Consider the following 17,423-nt stretch of genomic DNA (forward strand, 5'->3'; position numbering starts at 1 on the left):
GGTAATTACAGGATATGCAGGAATAAGTCATGAGCATTGGCTTCTAAGTAACTGATGGAACATCTTTGGGAATTCCCCTGATGAGGATATTGTTACGCTGGTTGTGATTCTCTCCATCTTCATGCCTGTCCAGTGTTAGTAGGTGCTTAGTTTCCAAACAGGCCAGAGCAGGCATTAAAAGGGGTCACCCCATTGTTTACAATGGGCCCCTATGTACTGTTCAGGGTTAGCGCCACAATTATGGTGCTAACCCTGAACAGTACATCAATAGCGTCACAACTTTTGTCACTATTGCCCCCTACCCTGCACCATGGTGCGCTGTATCTTAGATACGGCGCAAACATGGTGGCGGTAGGGTGCCACTAAGGGGTGCTAGAAAAGTGACCCTGCATATGGTGCAGTGCCACTTTCCTTAAATCTGCCCCTTGTTTTTGGCAATAGGAGTTTGGACATATTTGAAAAGTCTAGCCACCAAGATTGCTTTGTCACAGGAATCACTTTGGGGGTCATTCCGACCCCGGCGGGCGCTGCCCGCCGGGCGGAGACCGACAGAAGACCGCACCGCAGTCAAATGACCGCGGCGGTCATTCTGACTTTCCCGCTGGGCGGGCGGGCGACTGCCAAAAGGCCGCCCGCCCGCCCAGCGGGAAAGCCCCAGCAACGATGAAGCCGGCTCCGAATGGAGCCGGCGGAGTTGCTGGTGTGCGACGGGTGCAGTGGCACCCGTCGCGATTTTCAGTGTCTGCTAGGCAGACACTGAAAATCATTATAGGGCCCTGTTAGGGGGCCCCTGCACTGCCCATGCCTGTGGCATGGGCAGTGCAGGGGCCCCCAGGGGCCCCACGACACCCGTTCCCGCCATCCTGTTCCTGGCGGTTTATACCGCCAGGACCGGGAAGGGGGTCGGAATCCCCATGGCGGTGCTGCGAGCAGCGCCGCCATGGAGGATTCTTTGGGGCAGGGGTAAACCGGCGGGAAACCGCTGGTTGCCCTTTTCTGACCGCGGCTTTACCGCCGCGGTCAGAATTGCCCATGAAGCACCGCCAGCCTGTTGGCGGTGCTTCCGCAGCACTCTGCCCTGGCGGTTTTCAACCGCCAGGGTCAGAATGACCGCCTTTGTCTCCTTTTACTGCTTTTCAGTTTTAACTTTAGGCTTGATGAAGATGAATGTCCTCCAAGGCAAGAGTGAAAGGCATAGCTTGACAGGGTTTCACAAGGTGACCGACAGACCTAGAACCCACACCCCTACCACCCCCGATGCCAAGAACCTCTGGATCATTATTGACAGCAAACTTGAGATGACTGCCCAAGTCACTTTTCACTTTCATCATTGCTTCATGCTTCCATACCATAAAGGTGCTGTGGAAGATCTTCAAAGCAGCATCCAGAAAACCATCATGTCACAAGCAAGGTGGACTCCAGCATCACCCTCTATGCTAGGATCAACAACAAACTCACCAGAACTCACCAGAAGGCTTCATACTATTCAGAACTCAGCAGCCAGAATCACTCTGAATCTCCCAGGCCGCACTCACATCCCACCACACCTGAAAGAGCTCCACTGGCCCCCCATTCACAAATGAGCACAACTGAAACTCCTCACCCACGCCTTCAAAGCACTACATAATACTGACACAGCATAACTCAACAATCACATCTGCTTTCAGAAATCTTCCAGACATCTCTGCTTGCCCGAACTCCTTCTTGCACCCATCGCATGCTTTAGGAAAACCAGATCCAGCGCTGGTGCTGTCTCCTACATGGGGCTTTCTCCTACATTGCTTCTAAAGCGTGGAAAGAGCTGCCACTACACAGAAAAGTCTCCTTTTCACTTCCTGTATTCTGCAAGAAACTGAAGATCTGGCTTTTCAAGTAGTCTCACTAGGCCCTAGGTGTGGCTAGACTCTCCTCAGTGCCATGGTACTGTTGCACGTGATAGTGCGCTTTACAATTTTGCTTACCATAAAATATATGTGGTCTTCACCGTTTGAGCCTCAAACTTTCTGCAAGAAAGCTTAGTATGGACAAACCAGGAATTTTGGTTGCACCATTGTTTTAAAATAGCTTCAGCACCTTGTTCCAATACTCCAGAATTCAAAGTTTTTCTATGTCTCAATTTTTCTTCGGAGCTGAAGTTCTTTCTCTATATCACTTTCCGACCTCCAAATGGCAACTCCTAATCCACCAAGGCACAGATAGCTTTGAGAGACGTGCTCAACCACTTTGTTCAGCCAGAGATTAAAGCTCAGTTCTCAGTGCTGACATATCTGCTGGTTTTTCAAGTAAGATGTCTTTCCTTTGTCTTTATCTCCCTGGGACTACAGGAGCAGCTATTTACACCTTGAGAATGGCTTCTAGGTCATGGGTACAAGGTAGAGCAGTCCCATACCTCTGTCCCCTTCCCCATAACCCAAGGAACAGTTTCTTCCTCTTCTGTTTGTTTCCAAGTCCAGTTGTGTCCTTTAGTCTTTGGAGTGTGAGCCTTTCGTAGAGGAGCCTATATGGCTAGTGCTAAAACTCCAGTTCATCCTAGAAAATTTGGATGACTTAGGTGATAGCCTCCTTTACAGTATTTCCTCTCACTTTTCCTGCAAACAGTCTCATAAATCCCTGTTTTGGGGAGGTTTTTCAAAATGGTGGAACCTTAGGTCCAATGTATGGAGCTGTTTTTCTCCAAGCAGCATCTGTGCTGGTAAACAAATAAGAATACTCCCCCGGAAACCAAACTATGGTTTTAGGTTCAGGCCACAACCTATGGTGACAGGGCACAAAGGGGCATATTTATAGTTCCCTAGCCCCCACCTTACCCACATTAGCATCATCATTTTCTATGTTAATGTGGCCAAACAAGGCCGAAAACCCGCGCCGTATTAACAGAGTGGCGCAATGCATGCATTGCGCCACTCTTTAACCCTTTGCGCCAGGCATAATGCATGGAAAGGGGGTGTTCCCCCATTAGGGGGGCTGAACAATTGGTGCAAGGAAATCTATGAGAGCAGGCGTTAAAGGGGGGCTTTCATTATTTTTAATGGCCCCCATTTATTCTGCAGGAGTAGCGCCAATAGTTTGGCGCTACTCCTACAGAGTACATCAATAGCGTCATGAACAATGCCGATATTGCCCCCTACCCTGCGCTATGGTGCGCCGTATTTTAAATACAGCACACACATGGCAGCGGATAAATCTGCCCCAAATTGTCTGGAAACAGTCCAAACATACACCAGACTCATATTTACTATAAGGATGCCACACTGGGAGATCCTGCCAGCTCTATCCAATTTCTGTGTCCTCTTTCTGCCCCATACATTCCTGGATAACTATGGGATGACCTGCATATAGTGTATAGCTTCTCTTGAACTTCAGAACTGAACTTTAGGTAGACCAGAGTCTTTTGATCTTTGGCAGAAAAATATTTCACACCTAATCAGGACAGCTGAAAGGGGTATTTACTTTCAGTGGAGAAGGAACCGGACAGTACCGGCTTAATGACTGCTCAGGGTTCACTGACATGTTTCGGCAGTATCATCTTTGCAATACATTTACCACTGTGAGTGGTTACAATCACAGGGATGGTGGCCTGCTAGGGACAGCAGACCACCATGTCTGTGATTGATTTTGAATAAATCTATATTTTTTTTGTAATGTAGCTTGTTTTTTTTAAAGGAAAATTGGATGCGTTACAAAAAGTTTTCTTTTTTCATTTTTTAAGTGTAGGCAGTGGGCCGCAAAATGTTTGCATCCCCATTCGCAAAGGGCAAAAGGTGTCTTGGGGACCCTTTCGCCTTTGCGAATGGGTTACCCATTGGTGGTAACTGCAATTGTTTTGCAACCGCATTCATGGTCGCAAAACAATCATACATTTCACTGTGACTCGCAATTAGGAAAGGACGCCCTTCCTAATAGCAACTCGCAAACCTATTTCACAATTGGGTAATAGATTACCAGATCACAAAATAGCATTTGTACATTCCAAAAGCCTTTTTCTGTACACAAATGGCCAGATTCTGTAAATCAGGCCATATGCACAGAGAAAAAAAGCCTAGTACATCTGGCACATAGTTCGTAGTAAACACAAATAATAAAGTGCTGGCAAGAAGCAAAGTCAGTGACACGCACTAACGATTATTAGAGATCAAGGTGCTAAGTGAGCAGGGCTTAAGATACCCAGGTTATGGTAGGCAACTGGGTTCGGGGTTGTGCGCTCCAGCTTGTAGTTGGTTAAGTATGATGCAAAGATTTAAAGTCCTAAGGGTCACATCTCCTAAAGTGCAGGCGGCAATTGGAATCTTAAGTGCAAAAAGGCAATAGTTAAAATTCAAGACACTTTGGCCGAAATTTAAGAAGGGCCTAGCGTCACCTAGCACCACATTAGCGTCATTTTATTACACTAATGTGGCATGAGGTTGGCAAAAACGCTGCGCCAAATTTACAAAGTGGTGCAATGCAGGCATTGCGCCACTTTGTAAACCCTTGACATTATGCCTGAGCCAGGTATAATGTATGCAAAGGGCGTTCCTCCAGTAGGAGGTCAGAAAAATGGCGCAGTGGAATCTATAAGATCTATAAGATTCCACTGCGCCATTTTTCTCGTCATTTTTAACACCTGCTCAGTGCAGGCGTTAAATTGAGGCACACCATTGTTTATAATGGGTGTTGGACTTTTTTGCTTATGCAGGGTCATCCCCAATCTTTTTGCCTCCTGCCTCCTATTATTTCTGATCTGTTGCTGTTGGTTTTTGAACTCTGAGCACTTTACCACTGCTAACCAGTGCTAAAGTGTATATGCTTTCTGTGTAAATTGTATTGTTGATTGGTTTATCCATGATTGGCATATTTGATTAATTAGTAAGTCCCTAGTAAAGAGCACTAGAGGTGCCAGGGCCTGTAAATCAAATGCTACTAGTGGGCATGCAGCACTGGTTGTGCCACCCACATAAGTAGCTCTGTAATCATGTCTCAGACCTGCCACTGATGTGTCTGTGTGTGCAGTTTTAACTGTAAATTCGAATTGGCAAGTGTAACCACTTGCCAGGCCTAAACCTTCCCTTTTCTTACATGTCAGACACCCCTAAGGGCAGGGTGCAGTGTATGGTTAAGGTAGGACATATAGTAATGTGTTTTATATGTCCTGACAGTGAAATATTGCTACATTCGTTTTTCACTGTTGCAAGGCCTGTCCCTCTCATAGGTTAACATGGGGGCTACCTTTAAATCTGATTAAACTGTAGATTCCCTTTGGGAGCGGATGGACATGTGGAGTTTTGGGTCTCTGAGCTCACAATTTAAAAATGCATCTTTTAGTAAAATTGATTTTAAGATTGTGTGTTTGAAAATGCCACTTTTAGAAAGTGAGCATTTTCTTGCTTATACCATTTCTGTGACCGCCTGTTTGTGGATTCCCTGTCTGGGTCAGTTTGACAGTTGGGCTGGTTGCACCTCGCACTAGACAGTGACACAAAGGGAGCTGGGGTGTAGCCTGCATATCCTGATGAGCCATCTGTGCTAGGAGGGAGGGGAGAAGTGGTCATTCACACCTGAAAGGGCTGTGCCTGTCCTCACACAATGCAGTCTCCAACCCCCCGGTGAGTGTCTTGGGCCTGGCCTGGGCAAGGCAGGATTTCACATTCCAAAGAGACTTTACTTTGAAGTAGGCCTACTTCAAAGGAGAAATTGGGTATAAGAAGGGCACTCAAAACCACAGACTTCAGAAACACTTCTGGAACCAAGAGGAACCTCTGCCTGGAGAAGAGCTGAATAGCTGAGGAAGAAGAGCTGCCCTGCCTGTGACTGTGCTTTGTGGAGCTATTCTGCAGTTGCTGCTTCTGCCAGAGTAAGAGGGCAAAGACTGGACTTTGTGTGCCTTCCATCTTGAGAAGAAATCTCCAAGGGTTTGATCTAGAGCTTGCCTCCTGTTGTTTGAAGTCCCAGGGACAGCAAAGACTTCTCTCTGCCAGCACCTGGAGTCTCTGGAGAGACTCCTACTCTTCCCTGTGGTGCCCATCCAGTTCCTGGGACCCTGAAAGGAGAAGCTGGCAGCCTAAAGACAAGAAAATCCACGCACAGAGCGCCGTGCAGGGAAAAGATTAACACAAATCCGATCTGCGGCTGAAAAAACGACACGCCGCCGGCTCCGCAGCTGAGAAACGACGCTCGCAGGAAACGCGACTGAAGAATCAACGCACGGAGCAGGAGAAACGACGCGCAGCATCGCTGACGGAGGCTGGGAGATCACAACCTGCGCTGCGGGATTTTCGGATCATTGTGCGGCTGGATTTTTGACTCAAGTACCGCCGTGCGGAGTTATTTTTGACGAACACCCGCCCGTGCGGGGTTATTTTTGACACACCCCAGGTACATTTTCACTCTAGCAGCGCTAGTGTGTTTTTAAAACTACTTAAAGACTCTTTTTGATTTTTAATTGAGAACTTGAGTTGTGTATGGTGGATTTTTGTTGTTTTGGTCTTGTTGTGTTTAGATAAATATTTCCTATTTTTCTAAACCTGTGTTGTGTCATTTTGTAGTGTTTTCTTTAAGTTACTGTGTGTGTTGGTACAAATACTTTACACCTAGCACTCTGAAGTTAAGCCTACTGTTCTGCAAGCTACCAAGGGGATAAGCAGGGGTTAGCTGAGGGTGATTCTCTTTTACCCTGACTAGAGTGAGGGTCCTTGCTTGAACAGGGGGTAACCTGACTGTCAACCAAAGACCCCATTTCTAACATTGGTGATCAGCGGTTGGGATTTGGACTTGTATTTGTACTTGACATACAATGATTAAGTGTACACTACTGTTTTGAGTTCAGACCACTACGTGACCACATACTACTTGTCTTGTGACTCTGCTTTTTGTTCTCTGATGTCTTCCTGGAAATATTGCTAATATTTTTGGACTTTCGTTTTTGGTTGTGAAGCCTTTGCAGAATGGAAGTCAATTTCTGGCACCTATTTATGTATAAAAAGTGGCAGCTTAAATCATTCTGCTTGGAAAGGGGACTGGCTGTGAACAAGAAATCCAAAAGGGAGGATCCTGAGTCAGCCCTGTTTCAGTATGAGTTGAAACGTTGTCAGGCAACACCACCAAATGAGTCTGAGGAGGAGAACTACTCTGAGGAGGAGGACTACTCTGAGGAGGAGGGCAGTGGCCCTGAGGAGGGAACAGAAAGAGATGATTGGCTCCTAGCTCGAATCCGGAGTCTGGAAGAGCTAGAAGCAGAACTTGAGAGGGCTGAGGAGAAGAGAGCCTTAGTCCTTGAAAAAGAAAGGATTGCAGCTCAAGAGCTGAGCTGTGAAAAGCTGAAGCTGGAAGCCATGAGGGCTGAGTGCAGTTCAGATGGTGGCAGCAACAATCTTGTATCCAGTACTGCTGAAGAAGTGCACAGGCCCAGAGATGTGGTGCCCTGATTGAAGGAAGGATTTAACACACCCCAGGAGGTTCAGGGGTATGAGGTAGCTCCAGTGATACACAGGGTCCCTGTGGTGGATTGGGGAACTGGCATGGGGAGTCATATTCCTACTGGTGGTAGGGACACTCTACTGACTCTAGGTGAGAGTGACAGGGAGAGGGGTTCCCCCTAGGTAGAAGTCCTGGTTATGGAGTATGAAGACATCCCAGAAGAGTGTGGGTTGAGTGTCAGGGACAGTCAGGTTCTGTCTCACCAGTCTCAGGAGGGTGATGTGGGGTGCTTTTTCAAAGCAGAGTCACTTGATGGTTGGGTGAAGGGTACTTTGGTTAATTCATGTGAGGGGCTGAGTGATGTAATTGCTGGAGAGCATATGTCTAGTCCTTATTTTCCAGAGCTACGCCAACACCAGGTGGAGTGTGAGTTCTTTCCCCAGGGAGCTTACAATGGATGCAGACTTCTGGGTGAGTACCAGAGAGTCTGAAGAGGCATTTGGGGGTGCTCCTGAGAGGAGTGGTCTAGGTAGTTCCCAACCAGGTGAGGTAGGGAAGGATTGTAGTGTCCCAGGTAGGTCCCAGTGTAGTGGAATGGGTGAGGGACCCCATGTCCAGTCTCAGAGGAGAGGCAATGGGGATGGGCTGAGGCCCAAGGTGCCCAAGATCCGGTCACAGGTCCTGGAGGGTTCCATGAGGGAACTCCAGGAGGGAAACCTAGCCTGTACCGTAGGGCCATCTGTTGAGGGAGACCCCACAGTGTCAGGAGAACTTGGGAGGGCAGCTGTAGCCAGCGTCCCACCAGTTCTGGTGTCTGGCAGTACCACTCCTAGTGAGGGGGTGCAGAAGTCCAGACAGAGGGTTGATAGGGGGTTGCAGACTCCTGTGGAGAACCTGGAGGGTCAGGGGTCAGCTCTGAGAGCAGAGCCCCCCAGGAATGACCTTGGTGAGACCATTTCTGTGTTGGGGGAATCCAGACGCTGTCAGATGGGCAGAGGTCAGGGGACCTGCGGCAGCCAGACTCTTGTGTGGCCCTTGGAGACAGTGTGTCCCTTGGGGGGGGGTAAGTGTGCCCCCCTGGAAGTCCTGGTGTGCCAGGTAATGGTTCAACCGCAGGGCGGTGACTCTGGGTTGAATGATCAGGTTCAGGGGGTAAACTCTGACCTGATGGGGGGTAAGTGTGCTCCCAAGGAAGTCCTGGTGCGCCAGGCAGTGGTTCAACCGCAGGGTGGTGACTCTGGGTTGGATGACCAGGTTCAGAGGGTAAACTCTGAGCTGGTGGGGGGTAGGTATGCCACCCAGGAAGTCCTGGGTTGCCAGACGGTGGTCCAGTCTGTGGGTACAGATCCTGGATTGGAAGGCCAGTTTCAGGGTGTCCCCCCTGACCTGGAGGAAGGGGCTATTGCTAACAGTGCCCCTACCATGTTGTCTTCTGGGGGGGCCACTCCTAGTTGGGTGGTTCGGGACCCCAGAAGAGAGGGCAGGGGGAGGGAAGCCTCACCCCTGGCCCTGGTCCAACCTGAAGGTACAGACCCCAGGTTGGAGGACCAGTTGCAGGTTAACAGCCCTGCACTGGTGGAAGAATTGTGCAGGACTGCTTCTACAAGCACCCTGACAATTTTTGACTCTGGGGGTGCCGCTCCTGGAGGGAGGGTACAGAGCCACAGAGTGGAGGACCAGGGTCAGGTTGTCATCCCTGACCTGGTGGAAGGTAGAGTGGTCAAAGGGTGTCAGGCACCTGGGGCTACCGCCCCCCACTCTCCACAGTGGTTGGAGAGGGCTGAGGTCAGGCTCTCATCCCTGACAGTTGTCAGGGGTCACTGTGGCTTGCTGTCCTGGTGGACAGAGTTGCCCCTGGGGGGGGGGACGAGAGTCACACCCCAGGGGTGAAGTGGGCAACACCACTGTGTTGGCCCTGGTGGTACTATCTGCCTATTGGGATACATCTGTGAGCAAAGTAAAGTTAGGTGCTGCACAGATGGTATCTGCAGATGCGAAGAAGGGTTCTCCATGGGTTAGCTTAATGGGCCCTGAGAGTATGGACAGAGGGATCCAGCTGGAGTCAGGAAGGCGTAGAACTGGAACATGCCCCTGCTGTTGTGGGCCTGGGTCCTTGTTCTATCACCCCAATCAGGGAAGTTCATCAAGGTATTGATTGTTCTCCCCTGGCCTTAGGCTGGTAGGGGGTCGTGTTGGACTTTTTTGCTTATGCAGGGTCATCCCCAATCTTTTTGCCTCCTGCATCCTATTTTTTCTGATCTGTTGCTGTTGGTTTTTGAACTCTGAGCACTTTACCACTGCTAACCACTGCTAAAGTGCATATGCTCTCTGTGTAAATTGTATTGTTGATTGATTTATCCATGATTGGCATATTTGATTTATTAGTAAGTCCCTAGTAAAGTGCACTAGAGGTGCCAGTGCCTGTAAATCAAATGCTACTAGTGGGCCTGCAGCACTGGTTGTGCCACCCACATAAGTAGCTCTGTAATCATGTCTCAGACCTGCCACTGCTGTGTCTGTGTGTGCAGTTGTAACTGTAAATTCGACTTGGCAAGTGTACCCACTTGCCAGGCCTAAACCTTCCCTTTCCTTACATGTCAGACACCCCTAAGGGCAGGGTGCAGTGTATGGTTAAGGTAGGACATATAGTAATGTGTTTTACATGTCCTGACAGTGAAATATTGCTAAATTCGTTTTTCACTGTTGCAAGGCCTGTCCCTCTCATAGGTTAACATGGGGGCTACCTTTAAATCTGATTAAAGTGTAGATTCCCTTTGGGAGCGGATGGACATGTGGAGTTTGGGGTCTCTGAGCTCACAATGTAAAAATGCATCTTTTAGTAAAGTTGATTTTAAGATTGTGTGTTTGAAAATGCCACTTTTAGAAAGTGAGCATTTTCTTGCTTATACCATTTCTGTGACTGCCTGTTTGTGGATTCCCTGTCTGGGTCAGTTTGACAGTTGGGCTGGTTGCACCTCACACTAGACAGTGACACAAAGGGAGCTGGGGTGTAGCCTGCATATCCTGATGAGCCATCTGTGCTAGGAGGGAGGGGAGAAGTGGTCATTCACACCTGAAAGGGCTGTGCCTGCCCTCACACAATGCAGTCTCCAACCCCCTGATGAGTGTCTTGGGCCTGGCTTGGGCAAGGCAGGATTTCACATTCCAAAGAGACTTTACTTTGAAGTAGGCCTACTTCAAAGGAGAAATTCGGTATAAGAAGGGCACCCAAAACCACAGACTTTAGTAACACTTCTGGAACCAAGAGGAACCTCTCCCTGGAGAAGAGATAAATAGCTGAGGAAGAAGAGCTGCCCTGCCTGTGACTGTGCTTTGTGGAGCTATCCTGCAGTTGCTGCTTCTGCCAGAGTAAGAGGGCAAAGACTGGACTTTGTGTGCCTTCCATCTTGAGAAGAAATCTCCAAGGGTTTGATCTAGAGCTTGCCTCCTGTTGTTTGAAGTCCCAGGGACAGCAAAGACTTCTCTCTGCCAGCACCTGGAGTCTCTGGAGAGACTCCTACTCTGCCCTGTGGTGCCCATCCAGTTCCTGGGACCCTGAAAGGAGAAGCTGGCAGCCTAAAGACAAGAAAATCCACGCACAGAGCGCTGTGCGGGGAAAAGACTGATGCGAATCCGATCTGCGGCTAAAAAAACGACGCGCCGCCGGCTCCGCAGCTGAGAAACGACACTCGCAGGAAACGCGACCGAAGAATCGACGCACGGAGCAGGAGAAACGACGCGCAGCATCGCTGACAGAGACTGGGAAATCACAACCTGCGCTGCGGGATTTTCGGATCATTGTGCGGTTGGATTTTTGACTCAAGTACCGCCGTGCGGAGTTATTTTTGATGCGCACCCGCCCTTGCGGGGTTATTTTTGATGCACACCAGGTACATTTTCACTCTAGCAGCGCTAGTGTGTTTTTAAAACTACTTAAAGACTCTTTTTGATTTTTAATTGATTACTTGACTTGTGTATGGTGGATTTTTGTCGTTTTGGTCTTGTTTTGTTTAGATAAATATTTCCTATTTTTCTAAACCTGTGTTGTGTCATTTTGTAGTGTTTTCATTAAGTTACTGTGTGTGTTGTTGGTACAAATACTTTACATCTAGCACTCTGAAGTTAAGCCTACTGCTCTGCCAAGCTACCAAGGGGGTAAGCAGGGGTTAGCTGAGGGTGATTCTTTTTCACCCTGACTAGAGTGAGGGTCCTTGCTTGGACAGGGGGTAACCTGACTGTCAACCAAAGACCCCATTTCTAACATTGGTGATCAGCGGTTGGGATTTGGACTTGTATTTGTATTTGACATACAGTGATTAAGTGTACACTACTGTTTTGAGTTCAGACCACTACGTGACCACATACTACTTGTCTTGTGATTCTGCTTTTTGTTTTCTGTTGTCCTCCTGGAAATATTGCTAATATTTTTGGACTTTCGTTTTTGGTTGTGAAGCCTTTGCCGAATGGAAGTCAATTTCTGGCACCTATTTATGTATAAAAAGTGGCAGCTTAAAGCATTCTGCATGGAAAGGGGACTGGCTGTGAACAAGAAATCCAGAAGGGCGGATCTTGAGTCAGCCCTGTTTCAGTATGAGTTGAAACGTTGTCAGGCAACACCACCAAATGAGTCTGAGGAGGAGAACTACTCTGAGGAGGAGGACTACTCTGAGGAGGAGGGCAGTGGCCCTGAGGAGGGAACAGAAAGAGATGATTGGCTCCTAGCTCGAATCCGGAGTCTGGAAGAGCTAGAAGCAGAACTTGAGAGGGCTGAGGAGAAGAGAGCCTTAGTCCTTGAAAAAGAAAGGATTGCAGCTCAAGAGCTGAGCTGTGAAAAGCTGAAGCTGGAAGCCATGAGGGCTGAGTGCAGTTCAGATGGTGGCAGCAACAATCTTGTATCCAGTACTGCTGAAGAAGTGCACAGGCCCAGAGATGTGGTGCCCTGATTGAAGGAAGGATTTAACACACCCCAGGAGGTTCAGGGGTATGAGGTAGCTCCAGTGATACACAGGGTCCCTGTGGTGGATTGGGGAACTGGCATGGGGAGTCATATTCCTACTGGTGGTAGGGACACTCTACTGACTCTAGGTGAGAGTGACAGGGAGAGGGGTTCCCCCTAGGTAGAAGTCCTGGTTATGGAGTATGAAGACATCCCAGAAGAGTGTGGGTTGAGTGTCAGGGACAGTCAGGTTCCGTCTCACCAGTCTCAGGAGGGTGATGTGGGGTGCTTTTTCAAAGCAGAGTCACTTGATGGTTGGGTGAAGGGTACTTTGGTTAATTCATGTGAGGGGCTGAGTGATGTAATTGCTGGAGAGCATATGTCTAGTCCTTATTTTCCAGAGCTACGCCAACACCAGGTGGAGTGTGAGTTCTTTCCCCAGGGAGCTTACAATGGATGCAGACTTCTGGGTGAGTACCAGAGAGTCTGAAGAGGCATTTGGGGGTGCTCCTGAGAGGAGTGGTCTAGGTAGTTCCCAACCAGGTGAGGTAGGGAAGGATTGTAGTGTCCCAGGTAGGTCCCAGTGTAGTGGGATGAGTGAGGGACCCCATGTCCAGTCTCAGAGGAGAGGGAATGGGGATGGGCTGAGGCCCAAGGTGCCCAAGATAGGGTCCCAGGTCCTGGAGGGTTCCATGAGGGAACTCCAGGAGGGAAACCTAGCCTGTACCGTAGAGCCATCTGTTGAGGGAGACCCCACACTGTCAGGAGAACTTGGGGGGGGCGGCTGTAGCGAGCGTCCCACCAGTTCTGGTGTCTGGCAGTACCACTCCTAGTGAGGGGGTGCAGAAGTCCAGACAGAGGGTTGAGAGGAGGTTGCGGACTCCTGTGGAGAACCTGGAGGGTCAGGGGTCAGCTCTGAGAGCAGAGCCTCCCAGAAATGACCTTGGTGAGACCATTTCTGTGTTGGGGGAATCCAGACGCTGTCAGATGTGCAGAGGTCAGGGGACCTGCGCCAGCCAGACTCTTGTGTGGCCCTTGGAGACAGTGTGTCCCTTGGGGGGGGGTAAGTGTGCCCCCCTGGAAGTCCTGGTGTGCCAGGCAATGGTTCAACTGCAGGGTGGTGACTCTGGGTTGAATGATCAGGTTCAGGGGGTAAACTCTGACCTGATGGGGGGTAAGGGTGCTCCCAAGGAAGTGCTGATTCGCCAGGCAGTGGTTCAACCGCAGGGTGGTGACTCTGGGTTGGATGACCAGGTTCAGAGGGTAAACTCTGACGTGGTGGGGGGTAGGTAGGCCCCCCAGGAAGTCCTGGGTTGGGTTACCAGATGGTGGTCCAGTCTGTAGGTACAGACCCTGGATTGGAAGGCCAGGTTCAGGGTGCCCCCCCTGACCTGGAGGAAGGGGCTACTGCTAACAGTGCCCCTACCATGTTGTCTTCTGGGGGGGCCACTCCTAGTTGGGTGGTTCAGGACCCCAGAAGAGAGGGCAGGGGGAGGGAAGCCTCACCCCTACCCTGGTACAACCTGAAGGTACAGACCCCAGGTTGGAGGACCAGTTGCAGGTTAACAGCCGTGCACTGGTGGAAGAATTGTGCAGGACTGCTTCTACAAGCACCCTGACAATTTTTGACTCTGGGGGTGCCGCTCCTGGAGGGAGGGTACAGAGCCCCAGAGTGGAGGACCAGGGTCAGGTTGTCATCCCTGACCTGGTGGAAGGTAGAGTGGTCAAAGGGTGTCAGGCACCTGGGGCTACCGCCCCCCACTCTCCACAGTGGTTGGAGAGGGCTGAGGTCAGGCTCTCATCCCTGACAGTTGTCAGGGGTCACTGTGGCTTGCTGTCCTGGTGGACAGAGTTGCCCCTGGGGGGGGGGGACGAGAGTCACACCCCAGGGGTGGAGTGGGCAACACCACTGTGTTGGCCCTGGTGGTACTATCTGCCTATTGGGATACATCTGTGAGCAAAGTAAAGTTAGGTGCTGCACAGATGGTATCTGCAGATGCGAAGAAGGGTTCCCCATGGGTTAGCTTAGTGGGCCCTGAGAGTATGGACAGAGGGATCCAGCTGGAGTCAGGAAGGCGTAGAACTGGAACATGCCCCTGCTGTTGTGGGCCTGGGTCCTTGTTCTATCACCCCAATCAGGGAAGTTCATCAAGGTATTGATTGTTCTCCCCTGGCCTTAGGCTGGTAGGGGGTCGTGTTGGACTTTTTTGCTTATGCAGGGTCATCCCCAATCTTTTTGCCTCCTGCATCCTATTTTTTCTGATCTGTTGCTGTTGGTTTTTGAACTCTGAGCACTTTACCACTGCTAACCACTCCTAAAGTGCATATGCTCTCTGTGTAAATTGTATTGTTGATTGATTTATCCATGATTGGCATATTTGATTTATTAGTAAGTCCCTAGTAAAGTGCACTAGAGGTGCCAGTGCCTGTAAATCAAATGCTACTAGTGGGCCTGCAGCACTGGTTGTGCCACCCACATAAGTAGCTCTGTAATCATGTCTCAGACCTGCCACTGCTGTGTCAGTGTGTGCAGTTGTAACTGTAAATTCGACTTGGCAAGTGTACCCACTTGCCAGGCCTAAACCTTCCCTTTCCTTACATGTCAGACACCCCTAAGGGCAGGGTGCAGTGTATGGTTAAGGTAGGACATATAGGGCCTCATTCCGACCCGGACGGGCGGCGGACGCCGCCCGCCGGGCGGAAACCGCCCAAACACCGCCCCGCGGTCAGAAGACCGCGGGGGGCATTTCAACTTTCCCGCTGGGCCGGCGGGCGATCTGCAAAAGATCGCCCGCCGGCCCAGCGGGAAAGCACCTTCCACGAGGATGCCGGCTCCGAATGGAGCCGGCGGAGTGGAAGGTGTGCGACGGGTGCTGTGGCACCCGTCGCGCTTTTCAGTGTCTGCTAAGCAGACACTGAAAAGCAATGTGGGGCCCTGTTAGGGGGCCCCTGCAGAGCCCATGCCATTGGTATGGGCACTGCAGGGGCCCCCAGGGGCCCCACAACACCCGTTCCCGCCAGCCAGGTTCTGGCGGTGTATACCGCCAGAAACAGGCTGGCGGTCGGAATCCCCATGGCGGCGCAGCTTGCTGCGCCGCCATGGAGGATTCCCATGGGCAGCGGGAAACCGGCGGGAGACCGCTGGTTTCCCGTTTCTGACCGCGGCGTTACCGCCGCGGTCAGAATGCCCATGAATGCACCGCCAGCCTGTTGACGGTGCATTCGCTGCCCTCGGCCCTGGCGGATTCAATCCGCCAGGGTCAGAATGAGGGCCATAGTAATGTGTTTTACATGTCCTGACAGTGAAATATTGCTAAATTCGTTTTTCACTGTTGCAAGGCCTGTCCCTCTCATAGGTTAACATGGGGGCTACCTTTAAATCTGATTAAAGTGTAGATTCCCTTTGGGAGCGGATGGACATGTGGAGTTTGGGGTCTCTGAGCTCACAATGTAAAAATGCATATTTTAGTAAAGTTGATTTTAAGATTGTGTGTTTGAAAATGCCACTTTTAGAAAGTGAGCATTTTCTTGCTTATACCATTTCTGTGACTGCCTGTTTGTGGATTCCCTGTCTGGGTCAGTTTGACAGTTGGGCTGGTTGCACCTCACACTAGACAGTGACACAAAGGGAGCTGGGGTGTAGCCTGCATATCCTGATGAGCCATCTGTGCTAGGAGGGAGGGGAGAAGTGGTCATTCACACCTGAAAGGGCTGTGCCTGCCCTCACACAATGCAGTCTCCAACCCCCTGGTGAGTGTCTTGGGCCTGGCCTGGGCAAGGCAGGATTTCACATTCCAAAGAGACTTTACTTTGAAGTAGGCCTACTTCAAAGGAGAAATTCGGTATAAGAAGGGCACCCAAAACCACAGACTTTAGAAACACTTCTGGAACCAAGAGGAACCTCTCCCTGGAGAAGAGATAAATAGCTGAGGAAGAAGAGCTGCCCTGCCTGTGACTGTGCTTTGTGGAGCTATCCTGCAGTTGCTGCTTCTGCCAGAGTAAGAGGGCAAAGACTGGACTTTGTGTGCCTTCCATCTTGAGAAGAAATCTCCAAGGGTTTGATCTAGAGCTTGCCTCCTGTTGTTTGAAGTCCCAGGGACAGCAAAGACTTCTCTCTGCCAGCACCTGGAGTCTCTGGAGAGACTCCTACTCTGCCCTGTGGTGCCCATCCAGTTCCTGGGACCCTGAAAGGAGAAGCTGGCAGCCTAAAGACAAGAAAATCCACGCACAGAGCGCCGTGCGGGGAAAAGACTGATGCGAATCTGATCTGCGGCTAAAAAAACGACGCGCCGCCGGCTCCGCAGCTGAGAAACGACACTCGCAGGAAACGCGACCGAAGAATCGACGCACGGAGCAGGAGAAACAACGCGCAGCATCGCTGACAGAGACTGGGAGATCACAACCTGCGCTGCGGGATTTTCGGATCATTGTGCGGTTGGATTTTTGAATCAAGTACCGCCGTGCGGAGTTATTTTTGATGCGCACCCGCCCTTGCGGGGTTATTTTTGATGCACACCAGGTACATTTTCACTCTAGCAGCGCTAGTGTGTTTTTAAAACTACTTAAAGACTCTTTTTGATTTTTAATTGATTACTTGACTTGTGTATGGTGGATTTTTGTCGTTTTGGTCTTGTTTTGTTTAGATGAATATTTCCTATTTTTCTAAACCTGTGTTGTGTCATTTTGTAGTGTTTTCATTAAGTTACTGTGTGTGTTGTTGGTACAAATACTTTACACCTAGCACTCTGAAGTTAAGCCTACTGCTCTGCCAAGCTACCAAGGGGGTAAGCAGGGGTTAGCTGAGGGTGATTCTTTTTCACCCTGACTAGAGTGAGGGTCCTTGCTTGGACAGGGGGTAACCTGACTGTCAACCAAAGACCCCATTTCTAACATTGGTGATCAGCGGTTGGGATTTGGACTTGTATTTGTATTTGACATACAGTGATTAAGTGTACACTACTGTTTTGAGTTCAGACCACTACGTGACCACATACTACTTGTCTTGTGATTCTGCTTTTTGTTCTCTGTTGTCCTCCTGGAAATATTGCTAATATTTTTGGACTTTCGTTTTTGGTTGTGAAGCCTTTGCCGAATG

Source organism: Pleurodeles waltl, chromosome 11 (assembly GCF_031143425.1).
Source record: "Pleurodeles waltl isolate 20211129_DDA chromosome 11, aPleWal1.hap1.20221129, whole genome shotgun sequence".
Taxonomy (NCBI): domain Eukaryota; kingdom Metazoa; phylum Chordata; class Amphibia; order Caudata; family Salamandridae; genus Pleurodeles; species Pleurodeles waltl.